Below are 25,633 nucleotides of genomic sequence, written 5' to 3'. Positions count from 1 at the left end.
TCTATTATTAAAACTGTTGTTCAAAGCATGATTTGATTTTTCAGAATGATTTAGTTATTAGTCTTTTATCTAAAGGGTTAAATCACCAGTGTTTCAATTTATAGTCTTTTATAGTGTTATATAGGCTCGTATGTAGTATATGCACATGTAGAATTAAAAAATAACTAAAGAGAATTCCAGAATAGAAAACTGAGGCAGGTGGAGAAGTGCTATACTGGTCATCTAAGCAATGATAGATGATTTCATTGAATTGCAATTAATTTAGTTGTGTCCATTCATAACGAGAGCGCATAAATTATTTGGTTCCCATTTCAATTTATTTCCTATTATTCATAAGCAGAGGAAATATGTTGCGAATATGTAGAACTCGGGACTACAGAATCTGGCAAGAAAGGAAAAGACATGCTAGATGAAGTCACTGAGTGATAGGCAGTACCTGGATGTCTTTCATAAACTATTAAGGCATCTTAATTACATCTGTTTAAAAATCTGGCAAACTTTCTGTAACATTAACCTAAACTACTAAAAATAAATCTTTCTGGAGGAATACCTGGCAGTGTTTTGAAAGTCAAAAGTTTGGGTCCTTGACTACCTCAAATAATGATGCTTTTCTAAGATAACCTCAAAATAAGGAGTTTTTCTCCCAATAGTATGTTGTAACCATAAACAAAACTACAAATTTATTTTACTGCCAATCAAGAAGAATTGTTTGATGGTTACTTTTCCATTGTAGATGTATAAGCTAAGCAAGTGTGCATAAAAGTATATTTTCTGTTCATGGTGTTATATGCTCCTTATCACTGTCATACTAAACGCCCTTAGAATTAGAGACATTTTGAGCATTTTTTGTGTGCAGTTCCTCCTTCCTATGTTCAGGAGGAAACTGCAAGGAAGGTTTTATGAAGTAAATGCGTAAAGGATATGATATATTTTAGCATGTGTTGAGTGTGGGGGCTTTAGGTATAACAAATTTGAGTGTCTGTCTGTGTTCTGGTTGAGGTGTTTTTTGTTTTTGCAGGCTAGTAACCTTTATGGCCCCCACCAACCACTGAAGTCACTTCCACTTTTGTCAGTTGAGAATGATGACTTGGCTGTGGTCATCAGCATCTTGGAGGAGGTTCAGACTTATATGTGCCATTAGGAAAACTCATTCCAGATAGTACTCCTTGTGAACAAAGATGGCTTCAGCTGAGGGAGTGGATATTGGCGAGTTTTTTTGTGGTGCCTTCATACTCTGAAGGATTAAGATGTTGCTTAGCTGCATTTATAAAGGCAGTGACTGCCTCCCTTGTTCAGTATGTTAAATAAAGGCTTTTCTGCAACTCTTCAAGTGCACAAGATTGCAGAGCTTCTCTCCTTATGTGAAATGATCTGTGTCCAGATAACTCTGTGTTTTCCATGTTGCCAAATAAAACCTGTATCTCTGACCACTGCTGTAAGTCAAACCTTTTATTATTTTTTTGAATAGGTATTTGAACAGTCTGCATAGTTCACAAAACCAATATGGCTTGGTGGTTTTCTTTTCTCTTTTCCAAATGTGGCAGTTAAGCACCATATTGCTGAAAATAGAAGCTAGGTAGGCTGACTTGCATCCATGGCAGGTGTTGCTGCCTATTCCTCAAATGCTTTTTCTGGCATGTCATTAAGCTTAGCCCACCAGTGGCTGTTTAAGGGTGTGCACACGATTAGCATGCTGTGGCAGCACTGCTGGTACTTAGTCCGTTTATAGTAAGTACTGCCATTCTGAGTTTATTAAGGATGAGCTGCTCTTTTTGCATAGCTTGTTTGTATTTTGAACGTGTCCTCTATAGTTGCCTCCAGCTATTCACTGTCCCTCAATTATCTTCTCAACTTAGCAACGGATCAAAGGAGAATTACCACTTGCAAAATTAGATCTGTGATAAAATGTTCCAACGTAGCTGCGATCAAGTTGCCACTTCATGAAACCCAAGCTGAATCACTCCACGTGTCTCATACAAAAGTATTGTGCATGGCTAAGCTTTTACACAAGGACAAACGTTAGATTATGCTGACTGCCATCATTAATTAGTTTCTAAATTCTGTGTCTCTAGGGTGGAGTTGCAATGAGTCCCACATCTAGAATTCTGTATTTCAGCCTCTGAGATTTCAGAGAGGTTTGTAAAATTGTCTGTTGCCAAGCTGTTTTCTACTGAGCACACATCTGGGAAGGTTTCTGTGGCTCACTTGTTTTATCCAGTAGGAGTCTTGAAACATTTCCACTCCAGAAATGTGTTCCTGATTTCCCCGTTCAAGGTGGTAGTGTACAAAGAATTGAGTTGAAGAGCATGAAACTTCTGCCTTTAGCCAGATTGGACTGTCTTCAAACACATGTGGAAAACATTAAGCTATCTTAGTGTATGTATATTAAACTGGCAGTAACCTGTATAATGCAAAATTACATATTATGGTTGAATTAGGTCCTGATTTTTGAGGCAATGGCTATATTAATTTGTTATAGAATACAGTAACTACTAGTATGACCATCTTATCAGTGATAAAGGTGATACCACAGGGCACATTGGCTTAGAATCTCTGTTTAAAATCCCTGTATTTCTTGCATAATAGTATAAGCCTCTATTAATTTGTTAACTTGCAATGCATTTATTTTGGTTTTTTTTCTAAAAAATGTACTTCATTGAAAACCTTTTGAAGATTGCTGTCAGCAATATGGATATTAAAATTAGCAAGGCCAGGAAAACCAAAGGTGAACTTGTATGATAGTTCATCCTATGTGTAACAGCTTAATGGTTAAACAAAACGGCATGCATTTGGGTTTCAGCAAGGACTTAAGCTGGCAAGGTGTTGAGTTTGCAATCCAACAGAGTACTTAAGAACTTAATTTTTAAGTAACTGTCTTGAAGATTTGTGATGAAAAATGTGTTTCTCTTCAGTGACTCAAAGGCAGTAAACCCAGTGCAATGTCTGTACTCTGGAGGTTCACCACTGGTGCCAGGTAGCGCTGGGAATGTACATCAGAGCGAGGTCAAACACTGAAGCAAGTTATGTGAGCAAAATGTGGTACTCCAACTTTTATCGACATATTCTCACTAAGATGTGGAAAACTTGGTGTGTGCGATGTGTCATACTTGTAGACTGCTTGAAATTGGTGTAACTTTGTTCAGGTTATAGCATCCACATCAGTCAGCTAATTCTCTTGATTTGTGAGCATTTTTATGTGTTTATTGCCTTGATAGGCTACATAGGTGGTTTTTAAGTAAGCGTTTGACATGCGGTATTATTGAAACATGCTGCCATCAATAACTATGAAGATGAGTTGATATGGTCAAGCTCTACACAGGTGATGGAGAATGAATGATTTGTAACATGTTTCTAGATTGTCTGTTTTCATTTGCCAAAACTGCTTAAATAAATGAAGGCTAAAGTAGTCCATTACATTTATTCAGTATTGTAGAAGATTTTGGATTTTTAATACTTAGTAAACCTTGACATGTATTAGTGTGTCTAAATGTATTGGCAGCACTACTCAAATTCAGTCTAAAACTTCTCTTCTCTTTAGTTAGTTACAAGTTTTGAAATTAGGTGATAAAATCTAGAAGTTTTATCACCTAATTGGCTTACAAATCTAAAGGTTTATTTATCCTAGCTGTATCCGGTCTTATTGCATTGAAAAATTTAAAAAAAAAAAATTCAAAAAAAGAACAGAACTTCAGTGCTGAAGTTTGCAATGCATGTTTAAATAACGTGTTATATCTACTCTGAATTGATGTGAATTAAGTATGTATCGTTGCTGCGTGCTTTTTTCATAGTCATGCCTATGCAAAGATACACCAAAATCTGCATAATGTGAGAAATTGTATTTGCACACATCCTAGAATATTTCCTAATAATCCTCTTTTCTCAATATAATTCACATTTTTTAAAAGTATACGTTTCTTAGAGTAACAGCTCTTTTTCCCCCCCTCTGCCTTTGAATCCTTACAATACCAGCTGCACCTTTTTTTGGGGGATTTGATGTAGCTGATGAACATTTGCAGGCTTTATGATTGTGGTAATGAAATTTAATTCATTACTTCCATAAGATTTATGTAGTCAGTTAATATACAGCTGATCAGAATTACATAGCATTTAGAAAACTTCTTTGCTGTTATTCCTAAAAAAATTTATACTGCATTAATCTAGATTAACTGAAGGGGAGCTGAAAGGTTATGTATAGTACTAATTTACTTAATTATCTGTGTTTGAGGTACAAGTAGTATAGGCTATTTCCATTGATTTACCATATTTATAACTCCTAAGACTGAGAGTTCCAGAAATCATAGGATTGTCATTTTTCCCAGCCAGCATGTGTAATGCATGCCCATCTTTCTTAATCAGAACAAAGAGCTGAATTAATTCCAAAATTATTTATAAAATAAACTTTGAAAACACAATATTTTTATGCTATTTCATTGCTGTCCAAATAGTGGGGGATAGTTCCCCTTGCAGTTGTTGCTGTTGAAAATCAGTTTCTTCCTGGATAAACATTCATGTTGCTTTTATCACATTATGCGCATTCCTGTATAACTAAAATGTGAATTTATTCATATGCATTAAGCTAGCTTTCATTTGAATTTCCAAAGAATATTAGTATACTGTGTAGCATGTTTTCTGAATTCTTTTACAAGCACTTAAGTAAATTTGATTAAGCAGGTACTCCATTATGACAGGTTATGTGCTATTGAAAGGATGGGAGAAATCTTGAAAGTAAAGAAATTTAAAAAGACATTTGCACATCTGACTGTATCTGTTAAGTTTCCCACATTTTTTTCCCCGCATTCTTACTTTTGGTGTCTTATGTTCATAGTAGTAGTAACCTCAGTATCCTGGTAAAAATATTGTGTGTCCATTTTGCGTTTTGGCAGTCAGGGTGGCTTCCCAGTGGTAGAGGGCACAAGACAGTACTGATTTTACAGGGTGCTTTAAAACCAGGCTCAGGGAGTGTGGGATCACAGACAGTGGGAAGGAACATGGTTACAGGCCAAAATAAAGATTATGTAGAAAATATGTAATATTTCTGTAGCCCAGATATGTAGTGCTGTTGCTTTTTCACAAACTGTACAGTATAAATAGATTAAATACTAATCCCCTCAGAAACCACCTGCCTAGCTACCAGGGGGTGATATTCCTTAAAATAGTTCATTAAAAGGTGTATGGTGGCAAACAGGGTGACCATTAGACAGAAGTTTCCGGTGTCGGGGTGGCATAAGGAGTGATCTGCTTGCGAGAAACGAATGAGTTGATGCTTGTGTTAGTGATGGAAAGATTGGTGATGGAGATAGACTGCTTTGCAAAGGGCCTTCAGCATGTAAACATAAGCTATGCTAGTGCTTATCATCGTCTGATGAGAGCTGTCCCACCACTAGCTCATGCATGCCAGTTTTGGTGGCGCCTGGCATCCAAGCCCCTCCTTCAGTCTGTGCTGTAGGTTTGTTCAGGACAGGTTACCATTGCCTGCATTTCAAGAGAATCCACTTTGTGCGCTTCTGGTTAATGAATTAACATAAAACTTAATGTAGACTTTCATTCTGGCTGAATGTCCAGATGCTGTCTTCCATTATCTGAGCTTTATTTTCCCATTCTCTTCAGCAAGCTGTGCATTGCCCAGGCTTGACTGGGATGTTGTGTATACTGAACAAGGCCGTACAGCAGTGCAGTCCCACCAGATGCAAGAAATGGCACTCTAGTCAAAACCAGAACACTGACACCTTGCAAAGCAAACCATAAGTTAAACTGCAACCAGGGTAAATATTTGATTAAAAAGGAACCAGTGTGGAGACGTATGTGCTGTAGAGACTTATTAGCCATATCTGAAAAGAGCCCAGAAGGACAACCCTATTGATTTTATTCTTATCTTGACGACCTTGTAGTTTGAGTTAATGGTTTCTAAACTTGACTGAAGAACTTGCAGGACAGTCCTTTTTGTGTCTAGTCAAGGAGAAAGGAAAGTAATGTAGAGCTGAAAAACAGACTCTTAGGATTTTATTCAACCTAAATCTTTAATGTGTATGTTAATTTGCATGGCTGCAGAATCAACAAGAACATTGTATTCGTATAATCTAGACAAGACTGAAATGTAGTTCATCTGTGTTAAATTATATATTTCACTTAATAATCTGGAAGTCATTTGGAACTGCAGTAGGCATACTTACTCTTACCTAATAGAAACTCTTGATGAAGCTACATTTTGAGGAGAAGGGGAAAAAGAATTGGGTCTTACTGATCTAGAAGCCAAGCTGTTTCTCGCTGTGGCATTCATGGTGTGGCTTCAAAGGAAGAATACTTTTATGCATATCTGTGGATTCATTTATCTAGTGAGGAAGCTGCTCTACTTTTGGGAAAGTAGGGGTGCAAAATCATCTGAGGGAATGATTTTTTTGTGACAGATCATTAATTGATTTTAAAATTGTCCTGGCTTCTGTAAATCCAGACAAAAGCGAGTATGCAGCATTTCATGTGACTGATACTAAGATAAATCCCAATTTTCAGTTCCCACATGGCATAGCGAACTTCGCTTTCATACAGAATGTTGTTAAAACTTGGATACTGGGTGTTTTATAGATTAAGAGGTTGTTGCTCTCTTGTAAATGTTAACTATCAGAGCAGTCTGCATAAGATCAAGAGGCACTGAGGGATAATGTAATTACAGTTTTCCAAACAGCTATCTGTTTCAGAATAAAGATTCATGATAAGAAAAAATCAGAGACAATAGATCTCATAGTTTCAGCATAATTAAGATTTTTGCCAGTAGCTATTATGGGAAAATGTTCTTAAATATTTTGTCCTTACCCCTTTGAAAGATTTGATGTTAGATGAGCATGATTTTAATTCAGCAGCTACTTTATTAAGCAAAAGCAGCTCTGATTCCCAAACTTGTAGCCGACCAGAGCTATAATTACCATATTTAATTACTTTTTTTTTTTGGCTTTCCTCATGGAAAGCTTCTTTAGTCAATCCAGATGAGGGGAAGTTATGTTAAAGCACAAAATGTTTTGTTCTTACTAAAAAGTTGAGAAAACCCCAGAAACTACATAATTATAGAAAATATTAAAAAAATTCAAATTAGGTTTGAGCACTGTGCTTTGTTATGATTTTAATTATGTAGATATGTCTGCTCTTGGGAGCTTACATAGTAGTATCATCTTCAGTAAGATGGTTAAGCATGTTTAAGCATGTCCTCTGTTTTGTACAGGCAAGTACAAAAACAAAAAAACCCCAAACTTATAGAAGGTATAAAGGGTGGCAAAAAGCTTGTATTTTTACAATTATTTTTGTTTTGGTTCCACTGAGCTTAATAGCAGTATCTAGAGGCTTCTGTATAAAAATTCCATCTATTGTGAGCAGTGCTAAAGCTCCATTTTTAATGATGTTGACAATTAAATATTTGACCTCTGAAATTTGTTTGCATGTTTGAAATTTTTTTAATTTGTTGAGATGTTTAAAAGAGTCTTATCAACCTCCACTTGGTTCACTTCTTGAAGATGCAGGTTATATCTAGATTTCAAGGTAGATTCTTGTACTGATGGGCTAGTCTCTCCTTTCCTGAACTAGTATCATTAAGCACAACTTCATGCCTTTTTTTCATTTTGCTAGCTCTCATCTACATAGAAAAGAGTTAAAACCAGTTGTAGAGGTCTTGGAGAATCAGCTACCATTTTATTATGATCTGTCTTGTTAGGATATTGCCTTATCTTAACATCTAGAATCATTTAGGTTGGAAAAAGACCTTTGAGATTACAAAGTCCAGCCATTGACCCAGGACTACCAAGTCTATCACTAAACCATGTCCCTGAGCACCATATCTATGCATTTTTTAAGTACCTCCAGGGATGGTGATTCCACCACCTCGCTGGGCAGGCTATTCCAATGCTTGACCACCCTTTCAGTGAAGAAATTTTTCCTAATATCCAATTTAAACCTCCCTTGGTGCAACTTGAGGTCGTTTCCTCTTATGCTGTTGCTTGGTATCTGGGAGAAGAGACAGACACCCCCCTCACTCCAACCTTCTTTCAGGTAGTTGTAGAGAGCAATAAGATCCCCCCTGAGCCTCCTCTTCTCCAGGTTAAACAACACCAGCTCCCTCAGCTGCTTCTCATAGGACTTGTGCTCCAGACCCTTCATCATCAACATTGTCCTTCTCTGGACATGGTCCAGCACCTCTACATCCTTCTTGAAGTGAGGGGTCCAAAACTGAACACAGGATTTGAGGTGTGGCCTCACTAGTGTTCAGTACAGGGGATGATCACTTCCATGGTCCTGTTGGCCACACTTATTGTGGATAGAAGCCAGGATGCTGTTGGCCATTTTGGCCACCTGAGCACACTGCTAGCATGAGTTCAGCCAGCCATCACCCAGCACCCCCAGGTCCTTTTCAGCCACTCTTCCCCAAGCCTGTAGCACTGCGTGGGGTTGTTGTGACCCCAGTGCAATGTAATAGGAAATTATTTAAATAAAACTAGTGGTCAATATTGCAATAATAAAGTTCACATGAGTAAGGTAATTTTTTTAAAAGTAAGTTTTTTCCAACTTGGATATCTGTCTTCCTTAAAAAGTAGATATGAGGTTGCAAGAACATGTTATTTTGGTGCTAGTTTTTACGTAACTATAATCCTGGTCAGCCAGCCTTCCCATATAAGAATAAAAGGTTATATGAAGGATTGAGACAAAGCTGCTCTGGCTCTTCTTTGCATCCTAAGTTTCATTTGTCTCCTTAGTCAGTTTTTCTCTTGTCAGGGGCCAGAAATGCTAACTGATAGAAATGAACACGAAGTGGGAGGGGTAGACAGAAGAATGCTTATGTGACTGTTCAGAGGTATCCAAGAATAAAGTACTGAATTACTGTTTTGCTGATTTCTTAATGTGGATGTGTTCATATTTCACAGTTCTGGTGCTGCTAATCTTTAATTATGGGAGACAATTGCTTGGCTGCAGGTCCAATTTATTTCCAAAGAGGGCAAAAAAATTCTGTAGGAGTCCTTTTCTAGGTTCAGGAGGTACCCACCTCTTTCTTGTGATGTATTTGAGAATGGCAGCCTTGTGCAGATTAACCCACTGAAGAGACAATGTGCTCTGGGACAAGACTGATACTGGTCTGTATACTTCCCACTGGTTTTGAAAGATGAAAAGTTCTTGGCTTCTAGGATTTGAGGACGTTGAATGCATTACATGGGCTTTTCCTTTTCCTTTCTGTGAATTACACATTTCTTTTTGCTTTGTATATAAGCATCTTGAAACCTATACTTCTTTCTAAAGCAGTTGTTTTCTCATATTTTTAATGGTTTGGGATGCCAAATTAAACACTCATTTACCTGTATGTGTGATGGTGTTTTCTGTAGAAGTCCAGCTTTTAAAATAAGAAATCAAATTCCATTTTACTCTTTCTCAAGTTTCTCTTTAAGGAGCTACTTTTTTGAAGAAAAATCTAAAGGGGGGTGTTATTTTTATGTAAAAAATGTGAAATTGATACGAGGAAACCTAAGGATAAGTTATCCTAAGATCAACCATTTCTGCTCATCTACTGTCTTGTTTATATACTGAGTAGTCATTAAATTTTTCTTTGAAATCGGTGAAATGAAGAATATACCTGACATACTCAGTAGAACAATGGGCATGGAGACCTAGAAGTATGTGCAAAATACAAAAATAATAAAATAATAACCTGCTTAAATAATTACAGATAGGGAGTGGATGAGCTTGCTTCTTATGCTGCCCCTTTACGCTTCACTAAGTGAAGGCACATGGTAAGGTTCTTATTTTAACTGGTGATGCTGTAGTGCAGACAGCAAGCCCTAAACTACCTCATTAATCCATTCCCAGACAATACAGATATTTATGTATATTGCAGGAGGACATGAAAATGAGATTAAAAATACAGTCCACCATTATTCATCAGCCTTTAAAATGAGATAGTATGACCTAGCCTTGTAGGCTGCTCTGTACAGCCATATTTCTACATGCTCATCATGTCTGCCAAGCACCTGAGGGGAGCATCCCGGGAAAGTAGAAACCTTCCAAATTAGTGACCTGGAGTAGTGCACGTCAGAGTAGCAGGGCTGAGTTACGGGTAGTCGATAGACTAGTCAGAAGTTTTGGGAAAGAAGAAGCAGGTAACTTCTCTATCCCAAATTCATAACGCTAAAGCATGCTTATATTCTTCACTAGCCTGACTTGAAGACGTGAACAAAGGGCTTTAATGCCACTGTGGTTTGTAGGAAGGTGCTGGCTCCATCTGCTGCCCGGTAGGGCTTTTAACAGGTCCTGGAGTCTCCGTTTCACTAGTATCTTGATCTTGGTGCAGTAATTGAGGACTCGGGGTGGGCATAGAACAGTTTTTTGTCACTGTGATTCTATCAAATGCTTGATGCTGGCCCGAGGGTTTTTGGAGCAGTTAATAAGAACAATAAGGGAATTTGTCCATATTAAAAAAAAAGGGGGGGGGGGGGAATGGGGGGGGGGAAGAAGGGAATTATGTCGTTCCTATAATTTAATCATTTACATGTATATAATCAGTTTATTATATCATTCGTTGCTAGAGGATACGTAGAAGTTACCTTATTGTTAAATATATTGATAATCATTGTGATGTAACTTATCTTTTCCAGGTGTTTGGTATAGTTCTACAGCTGTCAAAATGTGCAGACTTAAAAAACTGACTCATTCACAGAAACTGGTCCTCTGCTCATGTCAGCTAAAACTTGCTTTTCTAAATGCTAAGCTTTCTATTTAAGAAACAACTACTATGAATTTATTAACTGAAAAATACTGTGTGATCTCCATCACCTTTTTCCTGAGCTCAAGAGGCCAGGCATAACTAGGAAAGTGAGTGATTTAGGAATAACTTGGTACATTGGAAAAGAGGAAGCTGATGACAAGACTTCAGATGAAGTTTTGATTTATTCGGAGGACTTTTTCAAGGAGTCAGAAAAACCTTTATATGTTTAAGAGACAATCTAAACTATCTCTAATTTCCATTAAACTGTATTTAAGTGGTGTTAGGTGCCTCAATGCTCTAAATGGCTAAAGGAAGTGCTGGCTGTGCTGTGGAATCCATCTCACTCACCTGGTTTTAGTTCATCTGTTCCTGAATATTTGTGTTTCATTGTGCGGCAGCAGATGAAGCTTCCTTAGCAAGCTGGCTTGCTCAACAAAATGTTTCTGGTAGTATCACTTACAAGCAGGACAGATGTAAGCCTCATCCATGTTAGTAGGCCTTGCCCATAATTTTTGTTAGGAAACTGGCCTGTCATGGCAGCTTAAATTAATACTGTATAAGCAAGTGTATTTGCAGTTGTTGTGGTTCAGTACCATTCATTTAAAAGAGGGCTTGGGTTGAGATTTCTTTTAAGGGTACCTCAGACTTAAACTAAGGTGAAGCTGAAGGATTGCAAGTCCCAGAAAGACAGCTGGCCCAGTTTTCCAAGGACACAGTATCTGCAGTTTCTTTTGGTTTCTGTGTAGTTTCAGAGGCTCAGTGCTTTCAGAAACTGGGTTGAGTGGCAGATAATAGCGAAATAGCCCTCAGGAGTGATCACCAGATTAGGAAAAGATTAGTAAAATGGCTTTACACTTTGGATATTTTTATTTAGATGATAATGCTATTGAAATAATCTAATTTGAATGAGATTTTTATTTGAAAAAATTCACATGCATGTTGGTTATATTAAAAAAAAAAAGTCTTGTGATGCTTGTCTGTTTTCTGTATGACAATTAAAAACTCGGGCATAAATCTGCATCCTGTCAGGCACAGCAGTGCTTTGTCAAAAAGGTGGCAGACTGCAGTGCTATGAATCTGTTGAAGAACATACTAATTCATTTCAAGAAGATCAGTGAAAATACACGCCATTCTGATTGAGCTTCAATCTATGATTAATGAAATTACTTCAGTCTATGATTAATTAAATTAGGTTGCTTGAAAATTCATAACAGGTGCCTGGAACGACCTTACTTAATGCTATCAGTGCTTTAAATGTCTCCGGAGAGCTTGGATTAGCTGACTTGAGTACCCTGTTAAAGAAAGTATGTCCTATGTGAACAAGTTGTCCCAAAGGAATAAAATTGGTATGTCGTAGATGGCCTGGAGGAGATACATACCTAAATGCATGTGATAAAAGGCAGTTAGGGTATCATATAAGAAGCTTAGAGGTTAAAATTGCAAGATTAGTATTTTATCCAGATTATAAAGAGTGTCGTGTATCCATTGCAAATAACCTTCTTTGAGGAAATCTTACTGAGTGTAATGTGATTCAGAGATAATATTTCAAGATGAAGTAATTGCTCTGAGATGTCGCTGTGATTTTTGAGCTGTAGCAACATACCCTACACAATTCATGTGATGCTTTTAGAAGTGTTAGCTTTGGAAGCTGCAGAGCAAACTGTTGGAATTTTCCATCAGAAGGGTATAGGTGGAGGTCTGACAGTGAAGCCGCTTCTGTGGCGCTGTTCTTGGAGTCAGTGAAGGGCTGTTTTTCTTCCATCCAAAGTCTGGAAATTTTCAGCCAACCTTCTGTATATCTTGCACTTGTTCATACACAGATTTGGGAGCATATGCTTATATTCATAGTAGATATAAATACTTGTGGAGTCAGAGTAACATTCAAACAACTGTGTGCATCTGTGAACCCACAAACCTTTGGGGATGGATTTTAACAGGTGTAAATCTGCTTCGAGTTCTGATGTGTCTGTACAGGTGCCATCTCTGCAAAGCCCATGCACACAATTCAGTGACTTTGTAGCAAGAGAAGGCTGGCTGCCAAGAAAAATTAACTCCGTTGTCATGTGTCAGCTAAGCAGTTTAATTGGCTTTCACACCTAAGGCTGAAATAAAAACAAGCTACTGCTTGTCATCATGCTCTGAGAGCCTGGTCTCTCTGTAGAGTAACGCACATCCATCTGCTTCAGAGGGAATTTATTACAACAGACTCTGCCCTACTACACTGGAATTCAGCTACCTGACCCTGGAAACAATCCCCTTGTGTAGTGCAGAGCCCTTGGTCATCTTCTCACACACATCTTCCATGTCCAAAATAACCCTGACATGGATTCTCCTGTGCTGAGCGGCTCCATTCCTTACAGCTTTCTCCCTTCCAATGATCTACAATGTAGCTATGCTGATGCAAGAGTGCGTGCTTTCCAGTTGGCTTTGAAGTGGGTGCCATTGATCTGATGTATTGCAGAAATACTGGAACAGAGGCTTCAGAATGAAATATTGTGCAAACCCCAGGAAAAAAACAAACCAAAAACACACCAGCTGCTAACTCAAGCAGCACCAAAGAGGAAAAGGATTCAATGTGCAAGAAGAAAAAAAAGGAAGAGAGGCCAGTATCATCTTAGTTATGCACAGTGTTGTGAGAATTAAGTAAAGAAAGGATAGATGGAAAGACCATGAAAAGAAAAGCTGAGAGAAAGTGGCAAATAGAGAGGAAAGACTGAAGGGAAGGGAGTCTGGGGAATGAGCAAATCCTTTCCAACTTGAAGAGGCTGTGTGGGAGAAGACTGGAGCCAATACACAGTCCACAGAACAGACATCTCGCTTCCCATTTACAGAGTATGGGTAGAAATTGTGTTTCTCAGATTGTATCGGTTAAGCAACTCAGCCCCTAAAGGCAAGAGACTTTCCTCAGCATCTGTTTTACAACCCTGGATTAACACAAATGCTGAAGAGAGTTGCACTGTGTCATACTTAAGTCCTGTTGAAACTCATTTGTTAGAACTAGACTGTACAACCCTCCAGCCCTGCATTTTATCAGAAGTGTTTTCATCTGTAGAAGCTTCCTGTTGTGTCCTACCATTAGATGAGAATGTCCATTCGGGGTGGGGGTGGGGGGAAGTTAAAATCTGAACAGAAAGAAATACTGGTATCTCAGGTAAGTCTGCCAGTAAGATCCCCTAATGAGTGATCTTTGAGGCAGAGATGGTGTTTCTTGACATGATTTCATGTCCTTTTCTGTTTCTTCTTGCATGAGGGTGTTACTCTTTTCATAACCCAGCGCTCAGAATGTAATTTGGGGCCATTACAAGCACAAATTTGATCAAGTCAGTGGCTAAATGCTGTCATCAGCTCTGAGTATTATTTACAAAGTCCTGTCCTGCCAAAAATGTGAACTTTAAATTGATCGATGTGTCATTATCTCCTTGAACTGATTTATTTCATTTACATTTTTATCTTTTTTTTTTCTCTTTGCTGTGCTGCTGCTTTTAATTTAAAACTTTTTCAGAAAGAGAAAGGGCAAAGGAATAATTTTTGTGAGATGGTCCTTAAAACAGGATTAACGTAGTTTGAGCTGTTAGCCAGTATTAGAATATACTTGGATGTATTGTTTGTTTCTTATGGCTTCATTCTCTCAGTAAAGCTGTCTTGACACTTCCTGCCTATGTTCAACCTTTTTGGCATATAAGTCCTTGCAAACAGTATGCAGATTTTTCTTTTTAATAATTTTGAAGACTCTTAGAGTTATTGGAAAGATTTGAATGTATTTTCAAACTAAATAATGGCTCAGAAAGCTGTTTTAAACTTACTTTTTCATGTCAGTGCATACGTCTGTTTTTTTTTTATCATTAATCTAACATTCTTTGACTGTGACCTAGTCTGCTTACATTTATGTAGTATGAATTGATGATTGGTTTGCTAACATCTATTATCCCTTAACAACAGAGAGAAGCATGCTGATACAAAAAAAATAAATCTGAATGGAACTTTTCATTGTTCCTTTCCCGTAGCCTTTACCGTATTTTCATATTTCTGATGTCAAACAGGTGGCTTTCATGATACAATACATATGTAATAGATATAATTAAAAATCATCAAGCATCATAAAAAAAAAAAAGACTTGCAGCTGCTTAAGCTCTGTGATTCGCTGTTGTTCACATTATTTAGGAATTCTTTATCATTAACGTTATGATGAATGTATATTTATTTGAATTTTGGAAGCAAAAGCTGAGGGAGACACACATATAACTGTTGAAGTTTTGCCATTTCTACATATACCATTTTTTCACTTCTAAATTTTTCTGAATGTTAGAAAGCAGGCTGCTATTATTGCTGTTTGACACTAATCTCTACAGAAGTCCAAAGTGCTGTATTTTGGACTTCTGGAAGGATGATTTGCTTTGTGCTCAGGCTGAAAATACAGCACATCTACATACACTGTCCATTTTTCTTCAATCACATCCTGACAGTACAATTTTTTTCGTTTCTGAACATGAACCAAAATATAAACATGTTATATTACAGCCTACTAGGGAGACTTATCTGTATCAAAGCAATCTGGGGACAGAGAATGGACATAGAAAGAAGTCTAAACACCATGTTTTGTGTAGACATTGATGGATTTTAGGTGACTTTTATTCCTTATTAAAGCTTGTTAGCCAGAGATAAGAAGTAACCTATTACAAGTACTCAAAATACCACTTCTCCAGCATCCACACGTGAGAGAGAGATGCTAGGGAAATACAGAGGAAGGGGAAATTTAAAGCATGAACTTAGGGTTAAAAGACGCCACCTGAGTATCTTAACAGTTGACCTGTATGTCAACTCTTTATTCTTTGACTACAGGAGCTGCTTGTGAATGAGACCGGAGTGCACTTGCCCTCAGATGACCTCCCTAAGAGGCCTTTCCTTTCTTGTTGCTCCTACAGTCCTAGTGTGATGCGCTCGTGCTCGCTCTCTTCCCCTTAATTAGGTTTGTGGTAGTTGGTGCCACATTTGCAGTGAATGATGTACCACCTTGTCTTCTGGAAGGTCAGCACCTGATAGCTAGCTGGAAAAATACGCATTTGCTTTTGTCACGTTTAATTTACCATTGTTCTTCGCCTAATTTACTTCCATTTTTCCTTTCTTTCCATCTCTCCTCAATGCCTTCTGCTATCTTATAAGATTTTGCCCTTTCATTCCATTCTTCTCTCACATATTATACAGTGTTTTAGGGGTTTTTTTGTCTTTTTCTTCTTTCTTTTCCAGCACCTATCCTTACACTTGTTGCTTCTTCAGCTCTTTAGCACCATCTATAATGCAATAGCTACATGATCACCTCAGAGTGGTGCTCCAAGAAGTGCTGTCCTGCTTTCCACTTCACCCACATCATCCCTCTTGTGTTTGTACCTGCTGTGCTTTCACAAGCATGTTCCTGCCCTCATAGCCAAAAACGCCATCACACTGGCAGTGTGATGGGGCCATATCTGTGCTGTAGCAGCACTGATTATGGGTCTCTGAAAAGGCCTTCTTGGACAAAATAAAAACCAAGGGATGCCCAAAATCTTGGGGACAGTGGGCGTTAGTACAGTAAATGAGAGTTAATAGTGGTTTTAAAAGGAGGGGAAGAGAGATCTGTAGTGAAAACTGTGACTTCTTGTGTCTTGGAGATCACGTTTTAACGTGAGCTAGAGGGCAGGCTAAAATGTTAAAACTGTAATGAATGAGTTCTAAGACCTTCCTCTGCAACCAAAGGCAAACTGGTCTTCTGTGAGACTGGCTGTTACATACTGTTGGGAGGGAGAGGGAAACAGAAGGGAGCTACAGTGTGTTGAACTGTCTAGGTGTTTAAACCTGAGCGTGCTAGTGTAGAGGCTAATGGCTTTAGTAAGGAGCCATCAACCATTGCCAGAAAAGAGGCATTACAGTCATTGAACACGTGGACCAAGTGGGGGAAACATGCCTGCCACTTTTGGGGGGGCGGGGGGGATATAGTCATTGCCATTTTGTCTTGCCTTAAATGTATATACTTACTACGTGCTTACAGAACACGTGAAACACTTCTGCAGTTAACTGTGAAGTTTTAAAAAAATCAATCCTTCAGACATCACAGAAAATACAAGCATTAGTATTATTGTCAGCGTGAGAGAACGTAGTATTTACTTGGGAATACTGGTCATCTTGCTAAGTCATCAGAGTCTGTATAAAACCTACATAAAGTTTCATAGAGGTTTGATGTTGCCAATCCCAAGTGTGCAATGAGAATGAGTCACATCTTCCAAGATCACAAGATTTGCTTAAAAATCAGAGAGGTTTATTTTTAATTGGCTTTCATTTTTATTTGCCTTTTTATGTCAAAGCTGATTCATTTTTTCCACTGTTTTTCTCTGATCATTATGGCTAGAAATGCCCATTCCCTTTTTATTTTATTTTTTTTTTTTTTAAATAAAAAGAGAAGGAAGGGACTTTTAACAATACCAAATATTTCAGGACATGTAACAAAGTCGTGTAATTGCTGCCAGGTCATGTTGGCAGGGTAATTATCAAAGTAATCCCCCTTTTAGTAAAAAGAATGAAGAGTAGAACATTGTAGAATAAAATAAGATTAAGCTAAAGTTTCATATGTGTGGTTTTAAGTAACCCATAGTCACACCCTAGAGAAGAGTGTCGTCACTGGAACAATATGTTTTATTAAGGACTGGGTACAAAATTCATCTGGTCACAAAAATTTTGTCTAGTATTTCTAGGTATGTGGAAGTTTGTTCCAAATAGTTTTTCAAAGTCCTGTTTTACCCCTCCTCCCATCCCTTTACATCTATAAAAACAAAACAAAGAAATCAAGTAAATCTTAACTCTATACATTTAAGGGAAGGCACCAAGGTGGAAGGGTTATATGTAGTTTCTTCCATGATCTTCAGTTTAGTTTCTCCATGAGGAATTATCTGACGTTACTGCAACTGCAAATTGCATCAGATAAAAGTCTGTCCTTAATGCACTTGGATTTCTTTCCTTCTTCACCTCCCCCGTCACCTTTTTTTTTTAAATTATTTTTATTTTTTTTATTTTACAACTCTTTCTATCACTTAATCTTACTAGGATACTTTTGGGAAATTTCTTTTGAAGAGTCAGAAGTTCCTCACAGACCCCAGCTGCGTTGTACTGACACAGCACATCCCAAAGTGAAGAGATATGCAGGGCATGGGCATCTCGTTTGGTTAGAAATCTATGGTTTGAGTCCCAGCTTTCAGATGATGTGTCTTTTGCTTTTATAATAGGAAGAGGGTGTGTTTTTTTCTCTTCATAGCAGAGGCTAATTTTAATTGTGAAAAAACAGTCTGGTGGATTTTAGTGGACAGTAGGTACTTGCTATGGTAGCAGCAGTGTTGTAAATGTTTTTATTCTGTGTCCAAATTAATTTTGCAGGTAACTTTTGAGCTAAACAAAAAATCCCAAACAGACTCTGCTGTTATTTCTTTAAAGGAAGACTTCTATCAGAGGAAACAAGTTCAGCTGTAATGTAATCAAGCAGTATGGAAAGATGGGGCATTTGCTTTTGCAAAACACTAATTTAGCCTGCCACTTAAATTTTCCTTGATACGCTGTGTTACTGTATTACTCTAAGTAATGCAGTAGTTCTGTAGGGCATCTTTCTCTTGGTCAAAGATAGGCAACTGTTTTTACACAGTTGCAGTTTAAACAGGACAGATGTAGTAAAATGTGTAACTTTAAAACTTTAGTGATTACTCTTTTTTTTTTTTTAATGATTTTGTTACCTCAAATTAAGGTGGCAGCAGCTACTGCCTGTTTTTGCATCTCTTCCACATAGTCTGAAGAGGTATCATTCACCAATGAGAGTGAAGTAAAGTGTCCCAGCAGTTTTATGGGGCAAGGCATATTTCTCAGCAGCTCAAGTTCAAACCCTACTCAAAACCTGCACCAAGTCAAAAAGGAGCTTGTGAGAAAGTTCCCTTTGCAAGATCTATTGTGCAAAACTTTCTATTCTACTGGACGAACTGTAGAAGAGAAACATGCTTCTGGGTAAGTAATTCCATGTGGAGGTTAAAATTAAAATCTGTCTTTCCACTAACTGCATAATAGAACAGTGTATGCTTGCTCCAGCTGTATGGAAGGAGAAATACATGCACTGTTTTGCTGATTTATTTTTAATAGCAATCCATTAGTGAAAGCTGTACTCATTTGCTGTAGTTTAGGAACTGACTGGTCAAATTAGGAAACATTAGCACTGTAGGTGCCTGTGATCTATTTTTATTATTTTTTTTAGATACTTTTTATCTTTAGGTAAACTACATCAGGGAAATACAAATGCCAAAATCAGCATTTGAACTTTATCTTCCCCCCCCCCCCCCCGTTCAGATGGTAATCATGACATTTTCTGAAGGAAGGCTATAAATGAAAATTCTTGTTAGTAAGCCCATTGGAAGAATGTATTTCTTAAATATTAAAATAAATTTGTTTCTTATTTCTGAGTATGCTGATGGCTTACTGTAAAAATTTAATGCTTGATTATTTTATGTCTTTAATTTCCTTTTAGTATTATGCTGCTAAATCCTGTTCACAGATATTAGGTTATATAATAGTTTCAATAACCATAAATAGTAATAGCATTTGAAATAGGGAATACCTTCATGTGTACTTTAAAGAACAACTTCAAATTATTTAGCTTATGAAATGTTAATGTGTTGCAGATTACACTGTACTGCTTAGCTGCAATGTTAAAAATGTCCATGATGCATTCAGAAAATTCCTCTTAGGATGCCTTGTTAGGTTGACAGCATAAATGCTCTCCTGCTGCCCTTGCCCTCCAAGTCCTGTTTGTAGTTAGGCGATTAGCTTGTAGAACACATTTGGTTGTTTTTCTGTTGTTTTTTCATTGTGGTGGTTTTGGGTTGGTTTGTTTTTGTTTTTTTTTTTCATACAAGGCAACCTTGTCTGGAGGAATGTCATTGGTAGTTTTTTTAAGATGTTAAAATAAATACTAATAAAATGCTTATTTTGAATTAGTATTATGAAATAAATACTAATAAAATGCTGTGAACTGAGTGTTACAAAATACTTTCTGCTCAGTGTAAGTACTATCTTTGGACTGTGGCAAATTCCATTTCATAGGATTCCAATGCTTTTAAAACTACTTCTTTTACCTTTCTTTAAACTAAAAATTATGTCTATCCATTGACCATAATTTTTGGTTATTGTCACCTTGTTTTAACTTTATAAAGGCATGAAAATGTCCTGGGGAGATGTTTTTCTTAGGCAGAATTGAGGATTAGTACAGTATTTAATCTAGTTAAATCGTTCAGATTCCAGCAAATTACATTGCATGTTTGTAGGTGCTTCAGGACTGCAAATACAGCTATTTCATAAACATTTATCTCTTCTTCTCTTTCTCTTCATATATGTGTCTGTGGCATTGTTCTTATGTTTTATTTGATGATTATAGTTTTTACAGTTTGGGTGCTGAATTCTTTGTGGTAGGGAAATGCTCTCTGAGTTTTCTAGACCTTTGCTTCTCTGTGTCATTTTGTGTATTCAGATAATAGTCATGATAATAACTTGCTGTGCAGCAAAGAAATACATGTTGTAAAAGGTTTTAACAGAGAAGTCAATGTGAGAAATATGGTGATTTGGTTGTTCCTGTTGCTGACTTCCATGATTTCAGCATTCTGTATTTAGAAATGTATTAATTCTTTCTGAACTTGGAGCAGTCCACATCATCCATGCTGCCTTTAGGGTGCTGAGTTAAACATCACTAGTCATAATTTTCCTGTGCTACCATTATCATGGTATTGTCTAGATTTGCACTTATCTTTGGTTTTCCAGTGTGGCTCATCTGATAGCCCACAGAATGTGGCAGGCTGCTGTATGTTGTCCATAGCAAATGGCTACCAGGCAGCTGAGACAACCCCCAGATCTTGGGATGTTCCTGACTACCGGGAGCTAAGGCATAGGCAATGAGCAGTCCATGCTCTTCAGGCATTGTCTGTCTGCTGCTCTTGGCCAGTGGATGGCAAGTCCAAGCTGACATTGTCCTGGCAAAATGGCTTGCAAGTGGAGAGGGAGAAATGAGAGTCCAAAACCTGATGTCAAACCTTTGGAGACTGTTGCAATGTGATGAAAACAGTAGAGAAAATTCCATCTATCCAGAAACTGTAAAAAACAAAACAAAACCCCCAAATATCCACCAAAAAAAAAAATCAACAAAAAACCCCCACAAACGCCCTGCCCCTAACACCCCCCATCCTCAAAAAAAAAAACCCACTGCAACCAACCAAAAAAACCCCCACTTTAGCTCATAAGAGCTGCTTCATACAGACCATGCAGCTCTGATAAGCTGAGAAAGGGATTCTGTTGAGAAAGAAAGCCCAATAAAACTTGGAAGCTTGTGCACCAAAGATGACATGAATTTTGGCATGAGCTGAGCACCACAACTGCTGCCAGATGAGGAAAAATATCTAACCCTTTCTGGTGGCAGTGGCTATCATTGACCCTACTTTTGGGAAAGAAGATGTAGGGCTCTGAGTCATAGGGGCAAAAGGCAGCAATCGGGGTCAGAAAGGGTCCTCAAGAGGGGGTGTTTGAACAGGACTCTGAAGTACAAAAGTACTACACCATCACCTTCCCAATTATATTTCCTAATGATAGTGATTTAAAAAGCTTTATCTGTAGGAAATATGAAACCAGCTTTACAAGTAAGCAAGAATTTTGGTAATGGGCAGTGCACAAATAAAATCTGCGTCCTAGATGCATGTACAGATTTCTTGATTTGGCAAACAGATATTTGGGTTTTTTCAGCACTTGACAATTTGGCCTTTAGGGAAAAGATGCTTTTATGTGCTGTAATACTAAAATGCAGTTTAAAGTCATTATATTGTATAACTGTAGGGAACATCAAGATCTTTTGGAATGACTTATTCAAATTTCCTTATAGTCGATGGTGTATATTTGAATAAATTCAGGAAAAATTAATCTTAAGCTGTTTCTATCCAGTACTGCTTTAAAGAAACAGCAAAATATAATCATTTCGTCACTTAAAGCTGCTTAAACCTTCAGGGGGAAAAGGGTTACTACTTAAATTTCAGATGAAAGGAGTGTTTTGTGAATTCATCTGTGTCATGTATTCATACCTGAATTAAAATGAGCCATGATGTACTGCACTTTCTCGGGAGCATTACATAAACTTCCTTGTTCTAAATCACGCAGAAGTTTGAAATGTGCAAACAGAACTGAAAGAGACTTTGCAGTAGTTTCTCCACAAGCAGGAAGCCTAATATTTACGCAACATCCAATAGTGGACACAGACACAAGCAGTACTCTCTCCTACAAAACTTGGTTTAACTGGTAAAAGAAGGTAGGATCTATCTGAACAACAACTTTTTACAGTTGGGGATGGCTTTGGCTTGAATTCTGTGGAACATTGTTGGCCAAGGTTCGGAGTTGTGCAATTAAAACAAGGGATTGTTTAGAAGTATGTTATATTTGGAATAGTTTTCTCCTGCTTTAATTTCTGGGATTTTGATCAGGTCTTTCATTAGCGTTTTTATGAGACACTGAGGATTAGCAGAGGAAAATTCTGATCCTGATACAGCTTGCTTTGGCATAGATCAGGGGTTTATTTATGTATGATTTACTTATACCTGCCTGTAATCCTTTGCTGTAATGTTTATTCCTGTTTGTCCTCTGCGCCTTTAGGCAGAAGTTCTGCCTCGCTGTGGGCAGATAGGCAAAGGGGAGCAAGAACAAAACTGACCTCAGTGCAACCGGAATGGCACAAGAAGGTACAGAGGACAGTATGCTTATTATTTCTTGTTATTGTCTGATCTACAGGGCTAATAATATCGTGTGATGATAAAAGCTGGCAATTTTCAATTCAAGCGAAAAGTTGCTGAATCCAGGAACTTGTAAGAGGAAGTTAAACCTGTCTTGGTTCCTCTTGTTTCCAACATCCTTCTTGCGAAGACTCTGAAGAATGTTGTTCCCTATGTTCTGTGGGTAGGAGCAATTTCTAACTGCATGTGCTGCCTGGCTGTCCTCATAGCCCTGGGGGAAACCTGTCCATTGGAAGGAGAGGAGGTAGCGAGTACTGAGACAAAGTGCTAAATTTCAGTTTTGAGAGTAGACGTTTTGCTCTCTTACCCTGGTGTTTTTTTCACAACTCAAATGGGTGTAAGTGACCAAGTGTGTGACGGTTGTGGGTATGGCATGAGCTTTAGAAGTAGCATGGTCCTTTCTGAGATTGGTTATAGAATTTTTGTAGGTTGTTGAAATCTCCCTGGGGTAGGAACTGATGATTTTCAACAGCTCAGAAGGTATATCCCTAATTCAAAGACTAGGTGGACAGCCTTAGGATATTCTTCCAGATATCCATGGACAACCGAAATGTGAGAAGTTCCTCAGAAAAATTTTAAGAATCCTTCGCAAAGGAAGCATCAGGTAATCCTAACTGGGCAATGTCTACCAGTTTTTCTTTGTTCAAGCATATATGCCCTCCAGTTATTTATAATAGATGTTCTCAGAAGTGACTTGAAATTTAAAACAATAATAAAAATTTAAACTAAATGAGGAAGAGTTCAACTAATAAACTGACAATTTACAAGCTACTGAAAAATATGATCTTACCATAAAAAGTAGCATACAAACCCCCTAGTCATTCTAAATGTGTTGCCTGTTGTAGTAGTAATACAAGCCAGACAGTGAAGATCAGCTTATACTATGAAACCAATCTAATTTTGTGGTCTTTGTGATTGAAATCTCTGTTTTATTAGGTAATTTCATTAACAGTTATTACCAAAGAGAAATGTATCTCAGACTTGCACATTTCAAAGGACAGTGATCAGCAAAGCACTTCTATATACACCCTTTGGGGACAGAACCAAACTGATGTCCAGTGTTCCCTGATAAAGCAGATTCCTTTAATTGAAGAGGTAATGATTGACATAACAGTGATAAGTGCAGTTATCGACAGGTGATGAGGCATCTCACCAGCATTTACAAGGTACTTCCTGTAGGTTATTTTCAAAACCCACCTGGTGGCTGACTCACCTCCATGTCTATGCAGAGCTCCATTTGGTATCGCTTTCTTATTTAGCATCTTGCTTGCATGGGTGTGCTCTTGTGGTACTAGAATAAAAAAGACTTTCATATGTATCTAAATTATATTCTGAAGTAATTTTAAATTTTTTCCTCTGTTTTTACCAGATATTTAGACAGTAACAAATATATGTCCTTAGTGATGCTGTGCTTTGTACTAAAATGAAGTTGATGACTAAAGAATCAGATTGTTCTTTCAAGATTTTACTGGGGAATCTGAAGAAAAAGAGAGCTTTAAGAAAGGAAGAAAGAAAATTTTGTTTTGAACTATTCCTCTTTGTTATTCTACAACAATACATGCACTGTTAAATGTCAAGACATTTCCTCGATGCAAAAGAATACTCAAGTTCATCTCACCATATCTTGCTCCTTGTTACCTGCATTATTCTTGCTCACGGAAGCATGCAGTCATACCTTTTACCGTATTACACAAACCACCATATTACTTAACAACTAGGATAGTATCTGCCCTAAGCCTTTAGAAAAGCCTATTTTGATTGATTAAGAAAATGCTAATAAAAGTAAAAATGCAAAACAAAGCACTGCCCCCAAAAATCCCTAAACTGATCATATGCTTCTATAGTTGTCTTCAATTTAGAACACTTCTTGTTCGTTGTTGTAAATAAACCAAAATATAATACACCCTTGCATATAATATATAATTACTAAAATAGAATTGTCACTATTACAGACACTAGAGACTTAAATTACTTTTATGTTACTTAAGATTACTTAGGGATACAGTCCTACAGCGTTCTTAGGAAAGTAGCTGTTGCTGACATGTATCAGGAGGCCTTCATGAAACTGGGCATAAAGGACTGAATGAAATAATTATGGCAAAAGACTAATGAGTCAGCCTTAGACCAGCTTTTCCTTTAGAAAGTGTAATATATTTAAAAAGCAATATCCAGTGAGAACTTTAAAGATATGAAAAGATAGTGTTCTACATTCCTTCCTTCATTTATTTATTTATTTAGCTAGCTATTTTTGGTAGCCTGTGTCTTAAGAGTAAATACAGAATTAGAAGACTTCTGAAAAGGTGGCTAATTCTTAATCCCAGAAAAGTAGCTAAAGCATCTAAAGCATTGTTTTTCCCAGAATTCCACCTTGAATGAGTTTGAAAGTATTTTGGAGGTTCCATGATACTAAACCCAAATTTTATTCTCTCTTTTTTTTAAGATTGAATTTAAGAGGATCATGTAGATGGGAGATTGTGTTTGGCAATAGCTTCCAAGGTTATTCTTAGATTGATTCATGTGCTTTGTCTCCTGTGTGAAAATTAATGTTTGTTGATATTAACTGCTTTTTAGTGACTTGAGATACCGTATATTAATGTCTGTCACCATGTCATGGTGGCACAGATGAAAATTTGGTAGAAATGTCAGTAATAGGTCTAAAGATAGTTCTGAAAAGTTCTTTGAAAAGCTACTGCCAACTTCCTGAAATGACAGGTAGTAGCGCAGCAGAACAAGGCGGCAGCCCTGCCTTGTGTGTGGGTGAGGTTATCTCTGACAAAGAACAGAAGCACTGAATGTATGAGTAAATCATAGCAAAATCATGGCTGACTAGAAAGCACGGGTTTTGTCCCTTTTGAGAGTTGAATATTAATCTAGCTATAGGATGTTGACTTACGAACTTTTAAAAGTTACTTATGAAAAGAAGGTTGCAAGCCCTAAAGAAATAGCAGTAGTTCAAAGATCTTAATTTGAACATCCCTACATGTATTTCATAGCTATTCAGTTTTTCGCTAAGTATGAAATACTTCATAGGAATTCATGAATTCTCTCCTGAAAAGTAACATCCATAGCTAAAGGTCTTCCTAAA

General features: G+C 37.4%; 1 protein-coding gene across 5 annotated transcripts in view; it reads left to right on the top strand.

Moving 5' to 3' along the window:
• The window catches only part of ZNF385B (zinc finger protein 385B), a 168,765-nt gene that overhangs the window by 56,429 nt on the left and 86,703 nt on the right, over window positions 1–25,633 (top strand). Inside the window, exon 1 of one of the 5 annotated variants that reach the window (XM_037397202.1) lies at window positions 22,547–22,711. The exons of the other annotated variants lie outside the window; for them this stretch is intronic. The gene's annotated coding sequence lies outside the window, so the exon portion shown is untranslated. Of the gene's footprint in view, window positions 1–22,546; window positions 22,712–25,633 lie in introns of those variants that run through there. 5 annotated transcript variants of the gene reach the window in all.

Source organism: Falco rusticolus, chromosome 8, assembly GCF_015220075.1.
Source record: "Falco rusticolus isolate bFalRus1 chromosome 8, bFalRus1.pri, whole genome shotgun sequence".
Lineage (NCBI taxonomy): Eukaryota > Metazoa > Chordata > Aves > Falconiformes > Falconidae > Falco > Falco rusticolus.
The sequence above is the reverse complement of the archived record's forward strand: the minus strand, read 5'-3'. Positions and strand labels throughout refer to the sequence as shown.